This window comes from Larus michahellis, chromosome W, assembly GCF_964199755.1.
Source record: "Larus michahellis chromosome W, bLarMic1.1, whole genome shotgun sequence".
NCBI classification, from domain to species: Eukaryota; Metazoa; Chordata; class Aves; order Charadriiformes; family Laridae; genus Larus; species Larus michahellis.
The window spans coordinates 4,512,571-4,530,297 of record NC_133929.1 but is presented as its reverse complement, the minus strand read 5'-3'; the positions used below and the strand labels follow the sequence as shown (position 1 = coordinate 4,530,297).

The 17,727-nt window shown below is 44.0% G+C and overlaps 1 pseudogene; it reads left to right on the top strand.

Annotated features, from left to right (window-relative positions):
• The window catches only part of LOC141735616 (zinc finger protein 366-like), a 34,306-nt pseudogene that overhangs the window by 4,206 nt on the left and 12,373 nt on the right, over nt 1–17,727 (top strand).

The following is a 17,727-nucleotide window of genomic DNA, read 5'->3' as shown; positions in this document are numbered from 1 at the left end:
CTTCTGTTTCCTCATCCAGCTACAGCCTGGAACTGTGCTTGATTTTTCTCTGAAGAATGAACTTCTCTGTAGCTTTTAAAGGCCTAAGCCCATGCTTCCTTGTTTATTTCTGTTTTAAACAAAAACACTGAAGAGTTCTGAAGGAGTTGCATCAACTGGTGCAAGTGCTAATTCTGATTTGCAGAGGAGGCTCCTATAAAATTTACAGTTGCTTTTAGTGATTAAGTCAATAATGTTTCAGACCTGTAATAAAGAATGCAATGAAGTTTTCTCCAGCCTAATGAAATGCACTTTGCAGATGTTTTGAACTCCACTTTTTCCCCTCTAAAATCACAGGTTTAGATCAGGAGTCAAAACCAAAGAAAATGTGAGCAAGAAGTACTTTGGGAAGAAACAAAACAGACTGACAAATCTAGAAGGGTGATATTTTATGCGGTGGCTTAGGAAGACAAAATCTAGTGTTGAACTAATTCAGCTTTTCTAGCAAACTATACTGAAGTCCATTTCACCAGCCAGTGCATCAAAGTGTGTTCAACAGACTTGTAGCTGAGGTCTTTCTCTTCAGGGCTTGAATTTTATTTTGTCTAAACTAGAGAGTCTAACAAAAGGTCCACAAGTAAACCATGTCGTTCCTGCTATCCCAAGATATCTTGCATGAGCTTTGCATCTCCCTGAGTGCTAAGGTGCTCTGTGGTGATTTCTGCTGGAGCTCCCTCCCATGCAACTGGCTCTGGGTCATCTTTCACACTCTGCTCATCAGTGCTCACACCCTTGTTCCATCACAGAGGAAGAAAATCTTGTACACCTTTCTAGTTTGGTCTGCAGACTCAGGCTGTTGTTTAAGCACTAGCTGTGAACCCCAGCTAGCTCTGAGTTGCTGTCTTTCAGCATGTGAGTCTGAAACCTACACCCTTTGCCCTCTGAATCATGGGCATTTTTTTGTGTGTGTGTATGGTTGGACTCTATGATCTCAAAGGTCCTTTCCAACCATGAAGATTCTATGATCTGAAACTCATCTTGTGCCTTTTGAAAGGGACATCTTACCCAGATACCATGCCACACAGAGCCATGGTTCTGAAAACCAGTTTTCATATCTGCATTTCTTTCATTTTCCTGCCACATCTCTCCACTCTGATACCTTTTCCTCATGTCCCCAGATGAGATTTCAGGACAGGAACATATTGCACCCCCCTAAGATGGTGCATGACTTTGGGAAATGGAAAACCTACCCCCTTTATTCAGAAACACAAAACTTTTATGCTGTAAGGACCCTTTAGGAAATCCCCTCTCTTTTCATTATGAAGAAACAGAAATAAATGTTGCCTTGACAGAAAAAAAAAAAATGCTCCTACCAGACCCATTTTACTACTCAATACCATATAAAGATATAAATTTGCGTGAAGTACTCTAGCCATTCACCTGTTCAAACTGATTTTCCTTGATTACCAGTTTATCTAGAAAAATAAAGACCTAGCTATCAGAAAGCAAAAGCTGTTGAGAAAACAGGTCAGCCAAGTAGATAACCAGAAGCCTTCTGCTAAGAGGTATTAGAGAGGTATTATTATTGGCATTCTTATAGCCAGAGAAATATTGAGACATCTTGGATCGTTCCAGCAGCTGTCAAGATATTATCAGCTAGTGTTCTTCCTTGTGATTTTTCTGTGCTTATCAGTGCTTCTTCTACTCTTTGTTTCCTCCCAGCCCTATTTTTTGGTGCATTCATTTCACTGAATATAAGTCATCCAGCAGATTAGCTTTCTTTAAATGCAAAAGAGAGACAGTCCTCTTTCCTAAGTGGATGGATGTCGGGTAATGGTAGGACTAGAAGGAATGGATTAAAACTAGAGATGGGTCGATTCAGACTGGACGTTAGGAAGAAGTTCTTCACCATGAGGGTGGTGAGACACTGGAACAGGTTGCCCAGAGAGGTGGTGGAAGCCCCATCCCTGGAGGTTTTCAAGGCCAGGCTGGATGGGGCTCTGAGCAACCTGCTCTAGTGGGAGGTGTCCCTGCCCAGGGCAGGGGGCTTGGAACTAGATGATCTTTAAGGTCCCTTCCAACCCTAACAATTCTATGATACTATGATTCTATGACCCTTGGAATCTGATATCTTACTTTTAAAAATTAATAACTAATTTTCAGTGGCTTTTTTTTCTTTTTTTTTTTACACTTTGCTGATAAATTTATTTACTAGAATGTTCATTTTAGGAAAATCACAGAGAGCAAACCACAGAACTAATGCAGCTGAAGTAAGTATTTTTTTTAAAAGAAAGTGAATATTTACAGACTTTTCCTTTTTGCAACATTGACTCAGCTCTAGTTTTTATTTAAAACCAATACCACTGCAAATTTTTATATTAATGAACTGCTTCCATTTTCCCTCAAGAGATGGTTTAAAAAGCAAATGATAAAGTACTATTTCACTGAGGATCATTCCACTACCTACATTTCATCCAGATATTGCAGGTGATGGCTTTGTGAATTTGAATCAAAAAGTACGTAGCAGACCTTCTGTGCTACCAAAATAAATTGCCACGGAGACCAGCTTCAGGGCAGGTAAGACTGCGCTGGGGAAGGGATCTGTAGCGAAAAAGGCCGACGAGAAGCTCTTTTTGGGGCTTTTTTTGAAGCCGGGACAAGGCCTCTGCTTGTCCTGGGGGCTGTCAGCTGGGGGGCAGTGCTGCTGAGCGAGCCTGGGCAGAGCCACCACCAACCCCGGTTTATCCCGCCTCCAGGGGATAAAAGGTGTCAGGGAGGGCAGGGAGGGTCTGGGTCTGGGAGGGCAGGGACTAGTCCCTGCCCACAGTGCACAGAGGGAGCAACCAGAGCTGGTGTGTGTACCGGCCGGGCCCAGTGCCTCTACTGGCATACATGGTAAGGTCAGTTGCTCCTGGGGACTCAGCTATGGTTGCTACCAGATTGAAGGCTATGTTTAGGAAAGCTGTGGGCACCCAGACTGAGGCCCCATGCGAACATATGGGCGTGCAGGCCTCTGGGTGCAGAGAGTGCCGGAGCCTGGCGCTGGCAATGGAGGGTAGTGGAGACAACACCTGTATAAGATGTGAACAGGTGAATGATCTGCTTAAGCTGGTGGCCCAGCTGAAGGATGAAGTGGAGAGGCTGAGGAGCATCAGGGAGTGTGAAAGAGAGATTGACTGGTGGGCCCACTCCCTGAGAGTAGGGGAACAGGTTGAGGCCCCGTGTAAATCGGAGGACCCTCTCCCCTCTTCTCACCAAGCAACAGGAGAGGATCTCGGAGAAGAGGGGGAATGAAAACAGGTCCCTGCTCGAGGAAGCAGGCGAGTCCCCTCCCAACCTCTCCCAGCTTCCCAGTTACCCCTGCAGAACAGGTATGGAGTCCTGCAGGAGGAACTGGCCGATGGAAAGGAGGATGGCACACCAAGACTAGAGAAGACAGAAAGTACATGTCACAGCGGACCCAACTTCACTACTAGCTCCAAAAGGAAAAGGAGAAAGGTCATAGTTGTGGGTGACTCTCTGCTGAGGGGGGCAGAGGGACCAATATGCCGCCCTGACCCGCTACACAGGGAAGTCTGTTGCCTCCCTGGGGCATGGGTCAGGGATGTGACGAACAAACTCCCAGACCTAGTAAACCCCACTGATTACTACCCCCTGTTAGTATTTCAGGTGGGTAGTGATGAAATGGGTAGGAGGAGGCCGAAATCAATTAAAAGAGATTTTAGAGCCTTAGGGCAGCAGCTCGAGGGGTCAGGAACACAAGTTGTCTTCTCTTCTATCCCACCAGTGGCAACTGTGAATAAAGAAATTATAGGAAGAGGCAACAGATCAACTTGTGGCTCTGGGACTGGTGTTACAGGCAGGGCTTTGGGTTTTTCGAACATAGGTGGCTGTATGAGACACCTGGCATGCCATTGTCAGGTGGGACACAGCTGTCCCAGAGGGGGAAAAGAATTTTGGGGCAGGAGTTAGCAGGGCTCATTGACTGGTCTTTAAACTAGATATGAGGGGGGAAGGGGAGATAACTGGGCCTGTCAAGATTAAACCTGAGGAAAGCATGCCACGGTTTGAAGGAGACCACATTAGTGAGGACTCCCACTCTGACATTTCATCAGAGAACGGTGATAGACGTTTAGAAATTACTGCTAGAGAACATTGGGAAAACCCTTTCCTAGAAGGGGAAAAGGGTACTAGGCTAAGAGTTAACAAAGCTCATGGACAGAGCTTTAAGCCGAAAGTTAAGGGGGAAGGGGATGAAACCAGGCCCGCTGGTAATGAACCTGAGTGTCAAGGGCCAAAGATGGGGGTGAAATCAGTAGCCCAGGTCAAGTGCATCTACGCTAATGCACGTAGCATGGGCAACAAACAGGATGAGCTAGAAGCCATTGTGCGGCAGGACAACTACGACATAGTCGCCATCACGGAAACGTGGTGGGATGATGGTCATGACTGGAATGCTGCAATGAGTGGCTATAAGCTCTTCAGAAGGAATAGGCAAGGAAGGAGGGGGGGGGTGTGGCTCTGTACATTAGGGAGCTGTTTGACTCTATAGAGATAGACTCCAGTGATGAAGAAGTTGAGTGTTTATGGGTAAGGGTGAAAGGGAAGGCTAACAGAGGTGATTTTGTGCTGGGAGTCTGCTATAGACCACCCAACCAGGAAGAGCAGGTTGATGAGGTATTCTATAAGCGGCTGGCTGCAGTCTCGCAAACGCCAGCCCTTGTTCTAGTTGGGGACGTCAACTTACCAGACATCTGCTGGAAATATAACACAGCAGAGAGCAGGCAGGCTAGGAGGTTCCTCGAGTGCATGGAGGATAACTTCCTGACACAAATGGTAGGTGAGCCTACCAGGGGAGGTGCCTTGCTAGACCTACTGTTCACAAACAAAGAAGGGCTAGTGGGGGACGTGGAGGTCGGAGGCCGTCTTGGGCTTAGTGACCACGAAATGGTTAAGTTTTCCATCCATAGTGAGGTAAGGAAGGGGGTTAACAAAACCTCCATCTTGGACTTCCGGTGGGCAGACTTTAGCCTGTTCAGAACCCTGGTTGGGAGAGTCCCGTGGGAGGTAGTCCTGAGAGACAAAGGAGCCCAGGAAGGCTGGACGCTCTTCAAGAGGGAAATCCTAAAGGCCCAGGAGCAGGCTGTCCCCATGAGGCGCACAATTAAAGGGCGGGGAAAATGGCCGGCCTGGATGAACAAAGAGCTCTTGATGGGACTTAAGGAAAAAAGGAAGGTTTACCACCTTTGGAAGAGGGGACAGGCAACTCAGGAGGAGTACAGAGATCGTGTTAGGTCATACAGAGAAAAAATCAGGAAGGCAAAAGCCCAGCTGGAACTCAACCTGGCAATTAATATAAGGGACAACAAAAAAAGTTTCTATAAATACATCAACAAAAAGAGAGTGACAGAGAATGCCCATCCCTTACTGGATGCGGGGGGAAACCTTGCAACCAAGGATGAGGAGAAGGCTGAGATACTTAATGCCTTCTTTGCCTCTGTCTTTAATAGTCAGACCAGCTACCCCCAGGGTGTTCAGCTTCTTGGGCTGGAAGATAAGAATGGAGAACAGGACAACTCCCCTGTAATCCAGGAGGAAGTAGTTAATGATTTGCTTATGCACCTGGACACGCATAAGTCTATGGGGCCGGACAGGATTCACCCAAAAGTTCTCAGGGAGCTGGCAGGAGAGCTCACCAAGCCTCTCTCCATTATCTATCAATAATCCTGGTCAGCAGGAGAGGTGCCGGATGACTGGAGGGTGGCCAATGTGACGCCCATCTACAAGAAGGGTCGGAAGGAGGATCCTGGAAACTACAGGCCTGTCAGCCTGACCTCTGTACTGGGAAAGATCATGGAGAGGATCATCCTGAGTGAGCTCTCACGGCAAGTGCAGGGCAGCCAAGGGATCAGGGCCAGCCAGCATGGGTTTAGGAAAGGGAGGTCCTGCTTAACCAACCTGATCTCTTTCTATGACCACGTGACCCGCCTTCTGGATGAGGGGAAGGCTGTGGATGTTGTCTACCTGGACTTTGGTAAGGCCTTTGACACCGTCCCCCACAGCATTCTCCTGGAGAAACTGGAGAATCATGGCATAGACAAGTGTACCCTCCGCTGGATAAAAAACTGGCTGGATGGCCGTGCCCAGCGAGTTGTGATTAATGGAGCAAAATCTGGTTGGCGGCCGGTCATCAGTGGTGTCCCTCAGGGCTCAGTTTTGGGGCCAGTCTTGTTCAATATCTTTATTGATGATCTAGACAAGGGGATTGAATGAACCCTCAGTAAGTTTGCGGATGACACCAAACTAGGTGGGAGTGTTGATCTGCTTGAGGGTCGGAAGGCTTTACAGAGGGATCTAGACAGGTTGGATCAATGGGCCAAGGCCAATGGGATGAGGTTTAATAAGGCCAAGTGCCGGGTCCTGCATTTTGGTCACAACAACCCCGGGCAACGCTACAGGCTTGGGGAAGAGTGGCTCGAAAGCTGCCCGGCAGAAAAGGACCTGGGAGTGTTAGTGGACAGCCGGCTTAACATGAGCCAGCAGTGTGCCCAGGGGGCCAAGAGGGCCAATGGCATTCTGGCTTGTATCAGGAATAGCGTGGCCAGCAGGAGCAGGGAAGTGATGGTGCCTCTGTACTTGGCACTGGTGAGGCCTCACCTCGAGTGCTGTGTTCAGTTCTGGGCCCCTCACTACAGGAAAGACATTGAAGTGCTGGAGCGTGTCCAGAGGAGAGCCACCAAGCTGGTGAGGGGTCTGGAGACCAGGGCATATGAGGAGAGGCTGAGGGAGCTGGGCATGTTTAGTTTGGAGAAGAGGAGGCTGAGGGGAGACCTCATTGCCCTCTACAACTACCTGAAAGGAAACTGTAGAGAGGCAGGGGTTGGCCTCTTCTCCCAAGGGAATAACGACAGGACCAGAGGAAATGGTCTGAAGCTGCGGCAAGGGAGATTTAGATTAGATATTGGGAAGAATTACTTTACTGAAAGAGTGGTCAGGCACTGGAACGGCCTGCCCAGGGAGGTGGTGGATTCACCATCCCTGGAGGTGTTTAAAAAAAGGGTAGATGGGGCACTTAGGGACATGGTTTAGAAGTGGTTTTTGTCAGGGTAGGTTAAAGGTTGGACTTGATGATCTTAAAGGTCCCTTCCAACCTCAGCAATTCTATGATTCTATGATTCTATCTTGACAACCATGTCTGTGAGCTGAAAGCAAAAAAATCAGTAGCAGCTCTGTTTTGCAACATCACATATCGAATACTATCTACATCTAGCAATAACTCAGAAATAGCGGTACTAGTAGCATTGTTAAACTTATCCTTGGCAGCAAGAGAGTCCTTGTTATCACGAATCCTTGGCAGCAAAAGAGTCCTTGTTAGCTAGAGCGCGTGCGGACTCCCTGTTCTTGCTGGTACTGTGCTTTGATCTTCCTCAACAACAGGCCAGGATTCTCAAGCAGCTGGATAAGGTGTCCCTGAGTCCATCACAGGCTTATGTCATCCAAATGTTTTTCTTGCCAGCACCCGAGACTGAATAACAATTGGTGTGATATATGTGTTTTCCAGCACCCAGGTGCGAGTCCCTTGAGTGTATTTGCAATCCTCCTCGCCGATCTTCCGTTGCTTTCCCATATTCCACCCCCTTGCTCAAGAGACCGCTTCTGCTGGGGTTCATTTTAGTCTTGCAGGGTATAACACAGAGCAATCTACTAAGGCATGCAATAACATATACACATATAGGAAAAAACCAAAAACATATCTCTCTGGTACTGCCTTAAATCAGGTGTCCTATTTCTCTTTTTCTGACGCTTTCTCGTAGCGCGTATGGCATACTTTTGTGCTAACGTGGCACATTTCCCATCTAATTGTTCCTGTTTGGTTTCTTTTTTTTTCTTTCTTTTTTTTTTCTTTTTTCTTTTTTTTTCTTTTTTTCTCTTTTTCTCTTCTTTTCTCTTTTTTCTCTTTTTTTCTCTTTTTTCTCCTTTTTCCTTTTTTTCTCTTTTTTTTTTCCTTTCCCATCACTTACGACTGACATAAAAGTCTGCCTTTGCAACAAGAGCTCAGTTTCTCATTTTTCCTTAAGTTTCTCATTTTCCTACAGAGCATCCTATAGATTTTGGCTCAACTCCTTTTCCCAATCAACCATGATCTTATAGACAAACAACAAACAACCAGCCATACACTCTGCACGGGCGAGCTGTTCCCGAGAGCGTAAACGTGTCGACTGGTGAAAACTCCCCCAATATTTCAGGACTTCCATCGGTTCTACAGCCCATCCTGGTGTATCTACCTGGGGCGCGCTCGCCTTATGTCTCAACATTGTGTATATACAAACTTCTTCACTTGACAGAGTGTCAGCCCTAGATGCATACGAGAACAGTACCACACCGGGCAGAACACCTGCTCAAGGGGAGTCACCTAACGACACTGCACACAACAAAAAGCAAACAGTAGCACAGATGCTGATCAGCAGGTATAAGCTGGCGCCCACACACATTTACACAGCAGCCATACAAAAACAGCACTTCTATCTCAGGGAGACGACTGGGGAGGGGAGGGGGCGAGGCGGGCTGTCCTGGTTCCGGTGGGGATAGGGTTAACTTTTCCTGGTATTCCATGCCATGTGAGCCACGCCCACCCTGAGCTGCCGGGGGAGGGGGCAGGAAGTTGCTGCTTAAAAGCGGGCTGGGGCGTCCCGGGTCCGGCCGGTCGGCGAGCGGCGGGGAGCGGCGGTTCCGTAATCGCGTTTGTATATTCCCCTATCCGTGTTGTTGTTGTTGTTGTTGTTGTTGTTGTTTGCCTGTTCCCTTTGCTGTTCTGTTAAACTGCCTTTGTCTCAACCCAAGAGTCTTGCCTTTTCTTACGATCCTTCCTGTATTAGGAAGGCACGTGCGAGCGGCACGTGGTTCTTTGTTGCCATCTGAGGCTAAACCACGACAGTCCTGCCGGCTCTGTCCTTCTCTGCTGACATTCTGCCTCCTCCCTCGGCCTCAGGTGGAGCAGAGGGGATCAGCAGGGGATCGTCCCAGACCTTCGGACCTGGCCTGTTCGATCCCCCTCCTGTGGGTTGTAATGCTGCAAAAGCCCCGGCTGCCGTGGCTCGCTCCGCCTTCATATCTTGTAAGGTCGATAACACCAACCACCATGTCGTCGCTAACGGTGATGCCTCTTTGTCTCCTTTACTTATCACTTCCCACAGTTTTTTCCCAACAGCCTCCCATATTTCCGGTTTAAAAGCTGTCTGGGGCTCTGGTGCGAATCCGTTCTCTTTGCACCAGGTTAACAACCTTCGGAGCATACGCTCATCGTATTTCACCCCTCTCTTAGAGAGGATATGCAGGAGAAGTCTTAATACAGCCCCTTCTTCTTTTGTTACTTGTTGCCCCATCTCCTGCCCCGGCTGCTCACCTCTCACTGGGTGTCCGTGACCACGTCGTCTGTTTCCTCTATTCCAGATTGCCGCCCAATCCGCCCGGTCTCAGTCCAGCTGAGCCGTCCTCCAGCCGGTGGATCTCCTTCTGGGTCTTCCACCCCTCGCGTTCCGCTGCTCAAGCCAAGCGCCGATCGGTATCACATCGGGGTCACCATCTGAGGAGAAATAACTGGACTCCAGACGATCCAATGTGAATCAACAGAAGCCGTTTATTAAGCACAGATCATCATCTTTTATACCCTGTGTTGTAGCCGTACATGCCACTCGCTTATTTCTGATTACCTAGTTACACTGTCCACGCGCTGTCCATGCAGTTCATTCACACATCAGATTGGTTACAAGAATTCACATAGTAAATTGCTTAGTCATTAGCACAACATGTTTTCTGCCTTCTCAGTTCCCGTTTTTCCCGTGTACTAATTCCATCTTCTACCACCTGTTTTGCCCTTAATCTAATCTCTCACAGTAGGGAGGCTGGCTCACATGGCCATTTTCTCTCAGATACATTCCTACTTTCAGCCATCTCCAGGAAAGCAGGGCTCCATCACGTGTAACGGTTACTTGGGAAGATGAATGCCATCACTCCAAACGTCCCCCCCCTTCCTTCTTCTTCCCCCAGCTTTATATGCTGAGCATGATGTCATATGGTCTGGAATATCCCTTTGTTCAGTTGGGGTGTTATGGTTTGAGAAAACTCATAACAATTTATTGTCATTTAGACAATTATTCTATCACCCAATGACCTCTCCCCACACAGAAAGGGGAGTCGGGAAAAGCAAGGAAACACGAGGGTTGAATTATAAATAGATTCAATAGGATAAGACTAAATAATTAACAATTGATACTAATTGATAATAATGATACTAAAGAACCAGTATTGATCCCGATAGTAATAAAAGATATACAAGAATTATACTCAGCCAATTATATAAGTAGGAAGCTGTGCGCTCCCAGTGTTGGACACTGAGAGCACAACAGCTTCGGGAGGAAGGGAAGGCCTCAGGGATCCGGCACCAGGGCAAGGAGTTCTCTGGACCGCCACCAGCAAGGGAGAGAAAAACTATGCAGCAAACTCTAATTTATATCAAATGTGATGTTCATGGTATGAAATAATCTTGTTGGCCGGCCTGGGTCAAATGTCCAGGCCTCATCCCTACACCTGGCAAGCCTCGAAGACACCGAGACCTTGAAACCCGCATAGCCTAGCTGGCTATAAAGTAAATATGTTCCCAAATTCAGACACTGGAGTCTTCTAAAAGTGGAGTTTTCCCCAGCATTAGAAGAGAAATTAGTCCTGTGTCACTCAACCCAGGACATGGGGTCAGCTGTCCCGGCTGTGTCCCCTCCCAACTTCTTGCGCACTGCTATCCCACTCACTGGCAGGGCGGTGTGAGGAGCAGAAAAGGCCTTGACTGCTTAGCAATAACCAAAAACACCAGCGTGCTATCGACACTATTTCCCATCCCAAATCCAAAACATAGCAACATACCAGCTGCTAGTAAGAAAGTTAACTCTATCCCAACTAAAACCATGATACTGCCCTTTTAAAAAAGAAAAGAAAGGCTAGAGTGAGTTCAGATAGTTGCTGAGGTATTTCCAAAATAGAATATCTATGCAGCAGCTAATAATGTTGAGTTAACTTCCATGAAAGGCGAAGAGAGTTTAACACAGAATATCAATCACCATTTACTTTCTCATTTCCACTCATCATATTTCTACAAAGGATTTTACAAAAAAGTATGTAAATCATGCTATTCACTCTACAGCATATACATTGTTATAGTCCCTGGTTAATATTCCATACTGATGTCAACAGCAAAATTTCTTTAGACTTCAATAGAACCAAGGTTCTTCTTCCAGTATGAAAGTGCCTTCTATCTATAGAATAAAAACTCAGCAATAAAAATGGGAGGTTATAAAGTTACTCCAGCTTAAACACTGACTACTACTGTTCTGATTTTGCTCTTGGGCAGCACAATGGTAAAAACTGAAATGAGACAAAGATGAGCGAAAGTGATATGTATGCTCTGGAAAACAGGCTACTTTATTATGAGGTTTGCACTTGCATTTTCTCTTTCAAAAGAAGATGAAACAGAGGAAAGTGTAGGAAGGCTAAAGGTGGCTGAATAGGCTGAACAGCTGCTCTTAGCTGGAAGAGAAATTCCATGTTTAAATGAACATATATGACTGTAGAAACTGTGTACTCTAAGAGTACATTTCTGCTCTCCTCTTGAGGCCTGAAATATTGGCATCTATTAAGGAAAGAATGAAATCTAACAGCTGTTTCTGCATAGGATGTAGTGAGGATCAGTGAAAAATGACACGCTATCATATTTCTTGAGCTAAAGTTGGAGAGCTCCAGCCTTATTGAACAACCATCTGTTTTTTCAGTCACTGACTTTTGTAAACTCTTATTATAGAGGTGGTTATGCTTGTCTTAATAGGTTTAATGGGTTCTCCTTCATTCAGTTCACCCTTCAGTATAGTTTTTGGTTTTAAATGTATTCAGTCATACAGCTGTTGAACTAAACACCAAAATCTTTACTTAGTTTTCACTCAGTCACTATTTATGCAAAACTTGCATCAGTCTCAGGATCTGAGCAAAGGGACCTCGCTATGCTGAATTTCCTACCAAATCTACACTGCTCTGAGATATTTTCAGACTTTGAAAATGCCAGGAATACCTGTACAAACATGAATGTATCCATCACTGATAACCAATTATTTTCAGTTAGTACACATCTGATCAATTTTCCCTGCTAGTTTCCTTCAGTGGCAACATGAGCCCTCCATAAACCCCTTTTTTCTTTCTTTTTGACTTGTTTTCATGCCTTCTTTCATGTTACCTCCTGTGTGTGAGTGAAGTCCCACAATAATGTTGCTGTTCCACATTTCCTTTTCTATTGGGAGTTTCATAATTTCGGAGAGTTGGAAAATAATCAAGTGGATTTTTTTTCACCTCTAATTTTCAAGCGTATCTTGTCTGTTTTGCTGGTTTTATGGCCTATCTTGAGTAAGATGTTGGGCTAGATGATGATGATGTTCCATATCTGTAAAATCCATGAATCTGCTTGTTATTTGTACAGTCAGATTTTTGTTTGTAGATGCTGCCTTGGTGAATTATGCAGAAGCTGTAAATGTGCTCAAAAGATTTAGAGTTATTTCAATACTAGGTTCTCTAGATATTAGTTCAAACTGCCAATGTTATTCAATAATGGGTTATCTGTACAGTTTTTATCAAATTAAGGAATTTTATTTACTCTAGACTTGAGTGACTATAGTCATTAGAGGAGGGCAGGAGGTAAAAGATCATGTTCAAATCCATAACAGAACTTCTCTAAAAATCAGTGTCAACCCTATTCTCTTATTCTTTAGAGAAGTCTGTGCAAGGTGTATTTTCCATCCATGTTCTCTGGGCATCAATAGTCATCATTAGCACACAAATTTTAAAAATGGACTCCATTAACATATACTGAGTGTATGTTAATATACTCAAGCTGAGTATATAAACTGAGTATACGCTATATATAAACTAAGTATATGTTAATATACCCAAATCAGCCTTGAAGTCTTTATGCTACATTATTTGAAGCGAACCTAAAAGATGATTTACATTCTAAATGAAGAGAACACTTTTTCTGCCATGGTGTGGAGCTAGAAGGCAGCAGAAATTTGGACTACCTTGCAAAAATAAACAAGGATTTAGGGAAAGTACCCAAAATTAATGAGCGCAGATACTGATTAGGGAGACACGAATGTTGGGGAGGCTTTAAAAAAACAGACCTAAGCTGTGAATAATAGACTGTGGAGTTCAGTCAAATCTTTTCCAATACCACAAACATTTGTTTTCTCTCTCTCACATGCATGTAGACCTTGTGTCAAATGAAGTCCATGATTTAATCATCAGCTTAATTGTCTTCCGAGATAAGACTTCTTGTCCCATACGTTTTATGAGACAGATATGTCTGCTGAATTGGAGAACACTATCATGATAAAGGTAATTATCTTCCCCTTTTGGATTACCATCACTAATATAATTGGAAACAAGTAAACAATTGTTCATGAAACTTATCTGGAATGACTGTAAACGAGAAGTGGACCAGATCAGTTTTTTTTCTTCCAACATTAGTATGATAGTACTGAGGAGCTCGGTGTCTTTTTACTTTTCCCTGGGAAATTACCTTCATCTGCTGATATCAGGCTTCAGGATAAAACGACTTCTTTCCAACAACAAATGTTTTTTTCTCATCAAATGCTTGGTAAAGTAAAACTGATAACCTTTGTAACTCTTCCTAGGGCATAATTCAGAACTCACTAAGGCTTATGGAAAGACTTCCAACGAACTCTGAAACTAATCTTTCACCAATTTCCTTGTAATTTGTTATGGCTTCTGTTGTCCAATGAGGCATGATCCCATCTATGCCATGACCAAAATTTGATACTTTTGACAAATTTGTTGTATAAATATGAAAAAAAAAAACCTTATATCCTGAGACAATATGTTAACAGATGGTAACCTTTGCAGACAAACTTAATGGAAATCATACAATTACACACCTAAGAAGCTTAATTTATTAAAAAATCTGAAATGTTTAAACAGCTTGACATAACACAGTAGACAGATGCAACAAGCAATGAACTTTCAAAGATATCTCATATATAAAATAATCCTTATTTTTTCCCCTTGCTTCATGTTTGAGGTTCGATCATTTTAGATATTCCATCTGCTTTAAGGGCCTCCTATGCAGTGTAGCTGTATTCATGTTGTCTAGGAGATGATACCAATATGAAGAAATGGGTCTTCTCTCAAAAAGCTGTGCAAGAGAAATACCTTCCCTGCATTGTCTTTGTTATTCTCAAATTTTAACATTTTAACTTACATCATTTTTGTTTTATTTTAGCTGGGAAATACAGATGTTTGGGAAACACCCACTTGCCTGCACTGCTTGTAGAGTGGTGTCGTGGTTTAGCCTCAGACGGCAACAAAGAACCACGTGCCGCTCGCTCGGGCCTTCCCAATACAGGAAGAATCGGAAGAAAAAAGGCAAAACTCTTGGGTTGAGACAAAGGCAGTTTAACAGAACAGCAAAGGGAACAAGCAAACAACAACAATAACACGGATAGAGGAATATACAAACACGATTACGGAACTGCTGCTCACCGACCAGGCCCGGGACGCCCCAGCCCGCTCCAAGTGGTGACTTCCTGCCCCCTCCCCCGGCAGCTCAGGGTGGGCATGGCTCACATGGCATGGAATACCAGGGAAAATTAACCCTATCCCCGCCGGAACCAGGACAAGTGGCTTTTGGAATCATCTTGGATAGATGTGTAACTACCTGAAAATAGAGTAGAAATCTACTCTATTTTTAGGGAGCAAGACACTATAAGCACTTTTACAGAAGTATAGTTACATTGGTATGTCTTGTAATAGAGAAAATGCTTAAAACAATATCAAAATGAATGCACATCCATTTTTCCATAACTTACAGATAATTTTTGGTTTGCTAGTTATTGAAAAAGTTAAAATAATTTCCTCCACTGAAAATCTGGAGCAGTCCCACCACCTACGCTGCCAAAGCTGAGGCACTGTTGGTGGCATCAGATGTGTTTATAGAGTGAGTTATGGCATAATTTGCTTTTCAATGGTGCTGTAGTGAGGTAGCTGTAGATATTTTTCTTCTCTCCAGTATGAGTACTCTCTTCTCAGTTTATCATAATGGTTTGCTATTCCCCTCATTGCTTTTATGTGTGCTCTGTCCTTAGTTTAGCAAAACCTTTGCTATCATTCTCATTACTTTTCTGTTGCCTAACAAGACAGTTGGGTGTTTCTTCTTAAAGTAAAGAAATTGTTTTAGGTGCCCCAGACTAGTTTCATCTTTTTTGAAAAGAAAACAAAAAAGCAAGGCCGAGTGCTGACAGCTTTTGTCTATGAAGTGAGTATAGGTCTGAGTTTAGGCTGAGGATGTTCCAGGGTTAGAAAAGTACCTTAACAAATTGCACTCACCCATACTGAACCCTGAGTCCCTTCTTCTTGAGCTTTGGCACTGCAGAGAAAGGGTTATCAGGAAGAATGAACTAAAAGGAGCCTGACTTCGTAGCCAAGCCATAAGTGCAATCACACAGGAGGGTGAAGTACCTTTAACCTGTGATCATTCAATAAACCTGCAAAAGTGACACCTGGAGGGGAACCCAGACCTATCTCTAGAGAGGATGGAGGCTGCAGCCCCTAACTAGACCTTCTGACTTCTCTCTGCTCCCTGCCCCTCGGCACTTGCATTTTTGGCTACGTAATGGCCCAGCACTAGCCAAAGGACAGCAGGGTCACCCTCACAGACCAGGGCTCTAGTTAGGGCTCTCCCTTAAGAGGCTAGAGATGGGGGTCCAAATCCCTCAGGGGGGAGGAGGGAAATTAATCAGTCTCCCAATTCATGTCTGTAATATTTTACAGTCAATTTGATGCCATTTAATGTATATTCTGTTTCATATAAATATTCTTACAGGACTGGGTCCCCATTTGGGCATAGGTATACTGGGTTTCCAGACCCTGCCCAGACTTCAGGGCTGACAAGATCAGATTGGCCAGGATGGTGACATCAGGAGCACATATAGTAGCAGAACTTCAAATGTGCAAAGCTTAACTGGTGCCAGCAGACTGGGTGGAAATACAATTTGATCCTGCCCTCACTACTTATTAGAATCAACGATGGGTTGGAAGGCTCAGTGAATTACTCAATTAAACAATGGAAGTAATTAATCCTAAGTAACTGTCCTAATTCTCTCCCTGGCATCATTCACATTGTACTGAAATCATTATGGAAAATCTGAGGTATAGCTGAGAACAAGATTTAGGATTTGGCTGTTATGAGGTGATGCCAATAAGACAAATTTCTTCCTTTTCTTAAGTGGATAAAGAGATCTCATGTCAGAGGCTGGAACCATGGATCTGTCCCTGCCTTTATAAAGTATGTGGAGTCACTTTAATCACTGTTGATAGAAGTCCTACCACTCCATCCCTGTTTCCTGTCTGCTTCCATATCTGCCACTGCAAATTAGTGCATTTTTGGCAATCCAATGTATTAAATAATTTTTCCTCCAGAATATTAAAAAATTACACTAATGCACTTTTAGGATATTTTTTTTTCTCACCATTCAGATATCATAAGAGACAGAGTGAACTGAAGAACAAATAAATAATATAAATATAAGAAGGGATCTGGTGGTAAAATAGTAATATTGAAGTCTTTGAAAGAACACTTTGGATAGAATCTTTGTACCTACAAAGCACAATCATTAAACACTATAGAGTAAAGTGGAGAGAGAGGGTTTTTGAGCTGTGCAGTGGTATTATTTTAAAACAAATAACGGAGCTATGCAGGACACCCAGAATTAGAATGACCAAAAAAAGCATGCCCTTCCATGACCCTCATGCTGTCCTGCTTGGGGCGTTTTTTTGAAATGCCAGTGCCTTCACTGGCATTCATGACCTTTAAAAAGGAAATAGATTAGCTTTCCTTCCTACTGTAGTCCCAGTGTTGTTATCACCTCTATGGAAGCCTGATAGTCTGGTCTCCTCCCACCTCTTTGTTATCTTAAAGGGTAACTGAGGGCCACCTTCAGCCTTGGTTCTTCAAGCCAGCCCACTGACATGCTCCCACACCGTTAGCAGTTAATGTATGGGAAAGCAATTGCACCTTCTGAGTGATGTATGTGTAAAGCAACAGGTAAATACCAGGTAAAATGTGTGCATATGCTTGGAGAAGGGCAGTGGCGAAGAAGACTGTATGGCAGAATTTTCATATAAAGTCTCCAAAACAGATTAATTTTTTAATGAAAGTCTAGTTTTACATAAACATGGGGAGTATTGTTAGTCTTCAGCAGGAACAAGATTTTGTTTTCTGTGTTTATTTTGCTTTAAATTCTTTGCTTCACACAGTTCAAAACTCATAGTGAAACTGAAGGTTGCTGAAGCGGTAGGTATCATGTTCCAGTAAGACATGCTATATCCTACAAGAACTGAAAGAGGGTTTCATCCAGAAATTGAAAGAATTAGGAAAAACATCTCTGCTACTGACCACTTCTCTTGGTGTCCAGTTTCTTAAAATGAATTACCAGATGATGCTTTCCTAGTCATTTCAGAAAGATGAATAAATTTGGTTTCAGCTGGTGTTTGAGCAGACTTCTTCCTGAAAAAGCTGCTTGGCTGAGAAGACTAATTAATCCCTATTAACCTCTATTACTCATTTGCAATTAAGCTGTCTCAGTAGTGACTTAGTCATTTCCCTCTGAACAGACATTCAATAGGTAACACAGCAAAAGAATT